Raw genomic sequence first — 8,960 nt, forward strand, 5'->3', positions numbered from 1 at the left:
GGGGAGACTCAAACCTGCAGGCTCTGCAGACGTGCCCTTGAGCAGGAGACTGAATTACATCCAGCCGCAGGAAAATTGCTCTGTAGCTGGTCTACAGGGAGAACTAAAGTATTATCAGGCAACAGGAATACAATTAAAAGTGATAAGCATGCAGAATTAATCTGCTGTTCATGAATTGGTGACTGCAAAATGCGTTTGAAACTCCTAAAGGAGACATAATATAAATAATAAGCCTGGCAAAAATCAGTTTATGCTATCAAAAGATTGCCTGATGTGTGATCAGAATTTATTGTCCTGTATGAGCTCATATATCTAAAGTGATCCATATGGGAAATCATGCACATCTCTTCAAACTCAACATTGATAATGTCTTTCAACAACACACCTACATATATTTCAGCCAGACAATCTTTTACTTAGCAGAATGTCTTTACTGACACTTCCAGCTATGAGTCACAGGGAACCTTGCAAAACACCTACTTTTGCAAAATGTCATTCAAACCGAGAGGAAATGGAGGTTTTTCTTTGACAGAGGCCCTAAGCTGTTCTCTTCTTCTTCTTACTAACTGTGTCCGGTGCATCACACAGACCCCGGGACACACAAAGGTAGTACAAGGAATCACACATCATGGACTCTCATAATAAGCTGACGCTGGGAAGTGGGTGATGCAGCACTCAGCTTATGCCAGTGCTGATAAGAGCCTGAAAGTATTACCTCGGTCTGGCAGCCCGCTCCAAGAAATCCATCCTGAGCCAGGTCATCAATTCTGCCCTATCTGATTGCTCACCAATCCCTGGCAGCTCCATGTCGCTGTCCTGCTACTGCCTTTGAAATTCTCTCTATGACTTGCACTTTCATGCTAGTTCTTTGAAAGAAAAATAGGTACATAATATATGGGGTCTTTTGTGTGGTCCTACACCTACAGGACAACAATAAAACTGACTATCAGGGGAGGCGAAATGATGATGCCTGACTTAGTCAATCCCTTAAATGTATTCACTGCAATCACATCTCCCCCTCAGTGCTGCAGTGGACCTATAGAGCATACATTAGAGCTCAATCATATCACCTAGGCCGTGCAGCTGCATAGTCAATCATACATGATGAACAATTAATTGAAAAATACTCAACCAGAGCTGTGTTTTGCTCCAGTGAGGCAGACAGGCAGGCAAATAAGCCATTTGATTAGCTGATAAGCAGATGACTCAACAAACATTCAAGGCATGTTTACTGTGGTTTGATTAGAGTACGCCCAATACGCAGAAGATTGGACACAAATACGTTGTGAAAACACTCAGCTGTTCCAATCCCCAAGGCAGCATGAGGGCACATAAAAACAATGAATTATTTATGGGGGAGACTAGCGAAATATCACGGGGGATAATTTTCTGTCGGCTTTATTAAATGCAGTTTTCTGAATAATATGTCTGAGTCTGTGCATTCCCCAGAAATCATTCCCAATGACAGGATCTAGAGCCTGGAGATTGGATATGAAATCACATTAGATATTTCCCTGCCAAGAAACCTAGGAACCATTTACTAAAACACCAAAGCAAGGGTTATTCACATGCTAATTGGGCCTTCTTCTTTCTTAAATATGATCAAAGGATATTTGCTTTGTCTCCATTCAGGTATCAGCTCTGCATGAAAATGAAAGACCTCACTATTAAGCAAAGCCTTTGGCATGCTTCATCTGAAAGAGGGTTTACAAAACCAATAAATCCAGGTTCAGCTTCAGTAAAAACCACTGCTGCTTCTGTTTGAATGGGGCATCTCATAAATAAAGCTCTAGTATGCCCCCATCCAGAGCCAACATTAGTGTCTGTCTCTGAACTGAAAGCCTTACACTGTTACAATTTGTTCCTGAAAGTGAACTCAGTTTAATTGAGCAAAGTTCAAGTCTCCACAAACAGCAAAGTAACAGGAAAAAAAATCGATGGCAGCAGAGGCATGGAAAAAAGAGATAGCATTGATTTATCTGCCATTGATTCCCAGGGATCGCTGCATTGTGCCCTCTGGGTGAAATGCACGCTGTCTGCCAACTGGTGGGGAGGAATCTGAAAAGGTGTCAAGTGGTTGGAGGACACAGAGGTGGCGGATAAGATCGGGAGCAGCCAGAGGTGGCATGGGAGGAAGAGTAGACTGGAGAGGGAGCAAGGGCATGAAGTATCAACCGGAAAGAAGGAGTGGAAGAAAGGATTGATGAGAGGGGATGATGTTGCGAGGATGGCAACGACACTACGCAGGGTTGAGTCTCTAAAGTGTTGCGTTAAATGTCTCAGACAGAAGCGAGAAGAGATCAACATGAAAGCAGAACGCTGAGCAAAAGGCCTGAAGCCAAAGCCATCAACCAAGACACCAGTTGAATTCAAGACTTCCCTGTCCTCTTGAAAGTATCATCATCTTAAATGAATATAACCTGGACATGTACGCACAACAACTTTAGTTTATTCATTGTGATGTCAAAGGCTGTTGGCTACAATGATACTGTGAGTAAGCATTTATCAAATCCTGCTGTTGCAAGGGCTTGACAAGAAACATGTCTTTTGCAATATTTTAAGTTTCAGCAATTGGCAAATAGATGTTTCCCCAGAGACTTTCTACTGACAGCCAAATGTTGTTGAGAAGAGGGGAAGCCAGGACAAAGATCAGAGGGCAGAGCAGCCACGCAGACCCAGACGAAGAAGTGTTACTCCTGAACTTTGGTATCTTTACAACATCTCTCTCGCTCCTCAGTGGGCTGTTTGCAATCTCACGTCCACACTGAAACTGAAGGAGAAGTGTGTGTTTGCTATCGTGGCCCCCTGCTTCCGTAGCAACCTTCATAAAAAGGTTGGTATTTCATATTTTAGAAAACCAATAAGACACATTTTTTTCTATGGCCTCGCTCAGTTGGTGATATTTCTACCATTTTATCCAAGTATGCCTATGTTTTATGTTATGGTTCCTATTGTATTAGTTACTTCTTTTTTTAAATCTCTGCACCAGTGTTTTGTGTTAAATGTGTTATACAGATTTAGTTAAGTAAACAGGAAGTCTGACACTAGTTTATATTTTTAAAAAGACAAGGTGTTCCTGAACAGCTTGGTTGAGAGTGATTTCCTGTGAAGTGCTTTGTAACCTTGTTTTCTATTCAAGGTGCAGTTTAAGTGAACCTCAGTTGACTTGACACAAAGACTGTCACTTGTTTATGTCTCAGAAAGCTGTTTTCTTAAACAGTGTTCTGGTTCAACCCTTGAGAGCATCTGGTTTCCTGTGTGTGACCAGTCAAGAGAAGTCTCTAAGAGACACCACCCGGAGCCTCATCATACACACAGGAAGCTGTTGCAGACAGGCTGAGTTTGGGTTACGTTGTGGCTTTCATGTTTGGGATCAGTGTGTTTTTAGGTGGGGACCCTTCCTCAGGCCTACATTTAATTTAAAAAACAACATAATCAAACACTGTAACTGCATTAAGTGTGATAAGGAAGGCCAATAATGTATTTGTGCATTTCTAGTATCATCTTTACTTGAGACAAAACATTAACAGAGATGAAATGTCAGGTTTTTATGTGTCGTCATTAAATCGAGTGGTGGGAGGTCAGATAGTTTGACCTCGGTCACACAGGCCTTTTTAATCTCATGGCAGCTCTTCCTCCTCATAAAAAAACTAAGGAGACAAACTAAGAAGACACCCAAACTATTTGTATTTGTTAGGAAGTCATGTTCCAGTATTTGGAAAGCCTTTAAGCAGAAGGTCTTTCACCCAGCTGCCACTACCTTGTTAGAAAATAAAGCACTTTTTTTAACACCTACTCGCTGTTTGTCAGCACCTTAATGTTAGCCGCAGCTCCCAGTATTATATTAAAAAAAGAAATGTTTCTGTTATTTATCAAGTAATGAAATTGTGCTGAATAAAAATACTATGTCACACCAAATTAAAGTGTTTCATCATAATATGAAACGTCAACATTTTACAACAACCAGAAGTCACACACAAACACACACAGATAACCACAAAGACACACAGACAGACACACACATACGCACACAATATTTAGGCTGTAGTCTTGCACTCCTTACAGCAGCTGGTTGAGGCAGTTCTGTTGGTTGGGAGCTTCACTTGTTGTATACAATACAAGACAGAATCAGATTAGCACTGGTGTCTGTGACAAGTAAGAGGCCGCTGAATACACTTTGTTTAGGTTAAGAGCACCTTAATAACAGATGCCCTCAGGAAACAGCTATAACAAAAGCACACATATAATCAATATGTGTTTAAAACCCAAGCACAACATGAAGGAAAGTTCATTTGAATCAGAGATTTCCACCCATGCTGCAGTGAAATCTCCCCAATATGTAGCGAAAAAAGATTGTGATGATCTCTGCACTAATTAGATATCTTAATCTTGTGAAAAATGTGACTGTAATTTAAAGAGAGTCCCAGTTCCCGATACATTATTCTAACTGGGTTTCAAGTATGTCATGTGTTTATTCTGAAAAAGTGTCACAATTAAGTAAAATCTAAAAATACTAAATGACTTGATTGTCGAGTGTGGAGTTGAAGGATGATATTGTCCCACAATGCAATGCAAAACAAGTCTTGAGGAGCTGCTTACAGAAGAAAACAAATAAAACAAATGTGAATAGCTTCAAGAGCAGTTTAGTAACTGCTGTGATTTCTTTAGAAATTCTTGACCTTGGAAATAGTAGTTTTACAAAGCAATCAAAGTCAACTTATAAGCTTTTCCAGGGTCATTTTCTGAATAGTTAGCCTCCTCTTTGTTAAGTTCTACATGTGAAATGGAAGCAGCTTTTAAATATATAATTCGTATATTATACCATTACCAGTTAGTATTTCCCTATATTTTATACCCACTGCAGAACAAGTAGATTGTATACTTTGGTACACTCTATATATTGTTTTAAAAAGAAAATGTAATCAGAAAAAAAACCTTACTTAATCCCCATTTACAATTTTTTGATATTAATATATATGGGCTGTTGTGTATTCCAGTGTTTTCAGGATTTATGCTAAGCTAAGCTAACCATCTCATGGCTCAGTATCTACTTATTTACTCTACAGATATAAGACTGGTGTTGAATTTCTCAACAAAAAAGTGAGTATGTCAATAGCAGAATTTAACTTAGCCGTCACAGTCACTCCTTTGCATTTTGGATAAAACATATTAGAAAATTCAGAGGATTTTGTGACCCCTGTTGCCGGTTACTGTATTCTGAATTCCCTGTGCTGTATTTTAAATTGCTTAGGCTTGTTCATTTCAAGTTGTGAGGCAGCTGGTTGAACACTTTCCATGTCTCTCCATCTCAGTCAGTCAGGCTCCAGTGGACAGAGGGACCATCATCCTCTGCTGTGCACAGTGCTCAGCTTGGCCCAATTTTGCACCTCCGCTCACAAGTGATAGAGCACTATCAGTTCTGACAGCTCCCCAGAGCCACTGGGATTTGAGTGCTCCCTCCTTTTACCCGCCCTGCACCCCCAAAACACACGTACACACATATACAAAATCACTCACACTCGCACACACACATTCACCTCTTCTCTACTGTCTATCTCTTGAAGGACAAGGGCTGGAAATGAAAGGCAGAACAAAAGCTGTCAAGGCAAAGAAAGAAGCAGAGAAGTGAGGATATCTGTAGCGATGCTTAGGACAATGGGATACTTTGTCCCTAGTTTCATTATTGGCTTGTGTTTAATTTGAAACAGACAGCTAATCACATTAGAGACAACCTCTCCAAAACACTCAAGCACAACTGTCTCCTGGAAGCAATCATCATGCTGAAACTCTTTCATTGGATTCTCGGTCCAATTACTTAACTATGTTGTCCTCGATGAGACTGAATTGTGAAATTATTGCAGACATTTAAACCATAAATTCAGAAGTTTTAACCACAGGATGTGCATTTAAATCCCTCTCTTTCTCAACATGTTTCATTTGGGGAGTAGAAAATACACTGCAGGAAAATGTAAACCGAAGAAGCATTTTCCAAAAAGTGTTTACTCTTAGATGAGGCTTTCGAAAAGATGGTGTTCAATTATAGCATCATTTGAAAAAGTAATTTGGAACAGATTAAGCAAAAAAACAATGTTGCATGTAAAGCTTGTGACGTCAACTGAATGGTATAATGGTTTAACGATTTGACAAATGGTGCCAGTCTATTGCTAATCTCGATGAACCAACTACTCAAAACTACACGGTACTGGACGAAAAAAAGCGTTTATTTACATTGTATTTTTCAGATGTTCTCGGTTCAAATGTCCGCTAAATACCTGGCTACTTATAATTATTATTATAATAATGAAAAGGAGGACCATAATAATGTGAAGCTTTCCTAGCTTGCTTTCTTTACCCTTCATGTACTGTAGCTATAGCTTGTTTTTAACGCTTTTTTGTAAAGGAAAATATGTATAAATCATAGAAAAAAAGGAAATCTGTTACTTTAAGAAGAAATATAATGGTCTTACTGTAAAATAAATGCTGTTTGTAAGCATTTAAACACAGTTAGCTTATTAAATTTCACTCAGGAATTTGCTGCTTTATCTTTTGCTGCTAACTTTTTCTGGCTTGACCAGTAGCTAGAGGATATTGTTATCGAATACAAACAAACTTAAGATAACATGTGTTACTTGTGGCCACAGTGTTTGCTGTACGGCTAAAGATACAAGTTCTGACTTGTTGGGGAAATGAAAACACAACATTAGCTTGAAATGTGATATGGCTAACTTGTTAACAGACACTTGGTTTATTTGAACATGTCCTGCAGGTAAAACATGAGCATTGATATAGAGTTCACACACCAGCTAGTCAAAAACAGCTCCAAAAACAATGCAATGAGAACAGTGAGAGTAAACAGTTCAGTCGTGGTCCAAATCAAAACAATAAGCTGAGAGTTGCTAAACAGGCTCCAGACAGCTGGGCGAACTGCAGAGTCAGTAATAATTATCTGTGGGTTCATCACTACAAGCCTCCCCTTTGATGGATAAGCAGCCATGTGATCCATCAGTTATATTCCCCTGTCATAATTGTTGCTTTTGAAAAAGGCCTGAGGGCCGAAACGTCATCTGAATAAAGAGAATTGCATATGAAGCCAGACTGAGCAACACTTTCAATATCACACTGTCAGTCAAAAAATCAGCAGACAAAGAAGACCCGGTAGAAATAATGGGTTTGGACATGAGAGAGCAGGTTAAAAGTCTGTCTTGGAAGCTGCTTAACAAACCCAGCAGGACATCTTAGCTCAAAGCACAAAGTACGAATGAGATCAGAGAAAAATCTGAAAGCGAGGTGCTGGGGGCAGAGAGCCAGAGCAGGATAGAAACATCACATGGGAAGAGAAACTAGCTGGAATAAGCAGCACGCAATTAGCCAGAGTTAGAGGTTGCTTTGTAAAAATTAAATAGTCCATTTCCCATTTCCCCATGACATAATTGACTTGAAGTGATTTGTATTTGTTCAGCATAATTACTCTGTAAGAAACTGAATCCAAAAGAAGCTCGGAGAAAATCCAGGTGTTCATTTACATGTCTGTCTGCCGTTCCCATGTCTGCATGTCAGCCGCTGGTTAAAAGGTGCACCGAGGTAGATAGTGGATGCTGGATGTGAATGATAAAAGCACCTTGACCTTCGTCCAACACGACATTCTCTTCTTTCTTCAACTGCTCCGTCTCTACTATGCTTCACAGATTTTACTTCTACACCCACATGACTCATTTCAATCTTTTTTCCAAAGCTGCTTCTGACCTTTGACTCCTCCTACCACTCGTAATCCTTTTTTTGTTTCAAGGAAGGATCTTGACTACATTATTCAATATTCATATTTCCATCTTCATAATTCCTTTTCACTCAACTCTGACCTCAGAAAAAGCTGCCTTTCTTGTGCTTGGTGAATTATTATCCCATCTTCTGTGAGACCTTGCCAATCTATTAATCTAACTTGCCATTTACTGTCTTTTCTCTCCAGCTCAGTTAAAGGTTGGCTGCCTCTCCTCTCACTCCATCTGTCAGTCAGTCTTTGTGTGCAAATCCCATGTCTTTCTCCCCCAGACTGAATTATTCAATTTAGATGCCATTTGTTTCACAGTTTGCAACAGGGACCGTGCACACTCTCCTCTATACAAACTGTGGTGCTAATCGCCAAATGCATGCACCCCTTCGCCCCTCCACTGTTAATATCCCCCCCTGCAACACAACCACATTTTCTATTTCATATTCATTTTATGTTCTTTCCTCTAAATGAACAGCGTATGAGTGTGAAGAGGGTTTTAGGGGCTGTTGTCTCCGGGGACAGTTCTTTGTTTCACACGTTGAAATCAATTTGTCAAGACAAGCTTTTCACAGAAAGGTGCCATTAGGATATCAGCGGGGAAGCGGTGGAGGGGTCTGGATCTAAGACCTTGCTTCTTTTAAATTGGTTTTCCACCAAAGGGACCTCACCTTGCTGACTACAAAACAAGTTGTCCTGATTATGTACAGAACGATTTTCAAAAAATAGTTACATGTTTTGCTTTAATTGGCTGGGAAACAAAATAATGGAGGGTAATAGAAATGGAAAAGAATATATTGCTGAAAGGTCTTGTATAGCCCTCTAAGTGTTTTATAGCTCTCCTTTGTTCCCAACAGGAATTCACAAGAGAGCATTGGCCTTAACCTGCCATAAAAGTCCTACGACAATAAACCCAACAATTAGACATGGCCATTCATTATTTAAAAGCTGTTTTTGGTTCGTTTTTTACTTTGAATTCTGCATCATATAGAACTATTTCTATTTAATGCAAGAAAATATAGATTCTTCAGAAATAATCTGCTACATCCCATAGTGTTATGCTGTTCAAAGTGTAAGGCGTTGACACATCCTGCTCATATTTAAATGCCAGTGCTGATCCCTGCCAGCTAATGGTTAACAGTTGACCTTAATGCAGCAGAAATACTTCAAAGATTCTCTCCTCCGACTCTATATT

Source organism: Gymnodraco acuticeps, unplaced genomic scaffold (assembly GCF_902827175.1).
Source record: "Gymnodraco acuticeps unplaced genomic scaffold, fGymAcu1.1, whole genome shotgun sequence".
NCBI lineage: Eukaryota > Metazoa > Chordata > Actinopteri > Perciformes > Bathydraconidae > Gymnodraco > Gymnodraco acuticeps.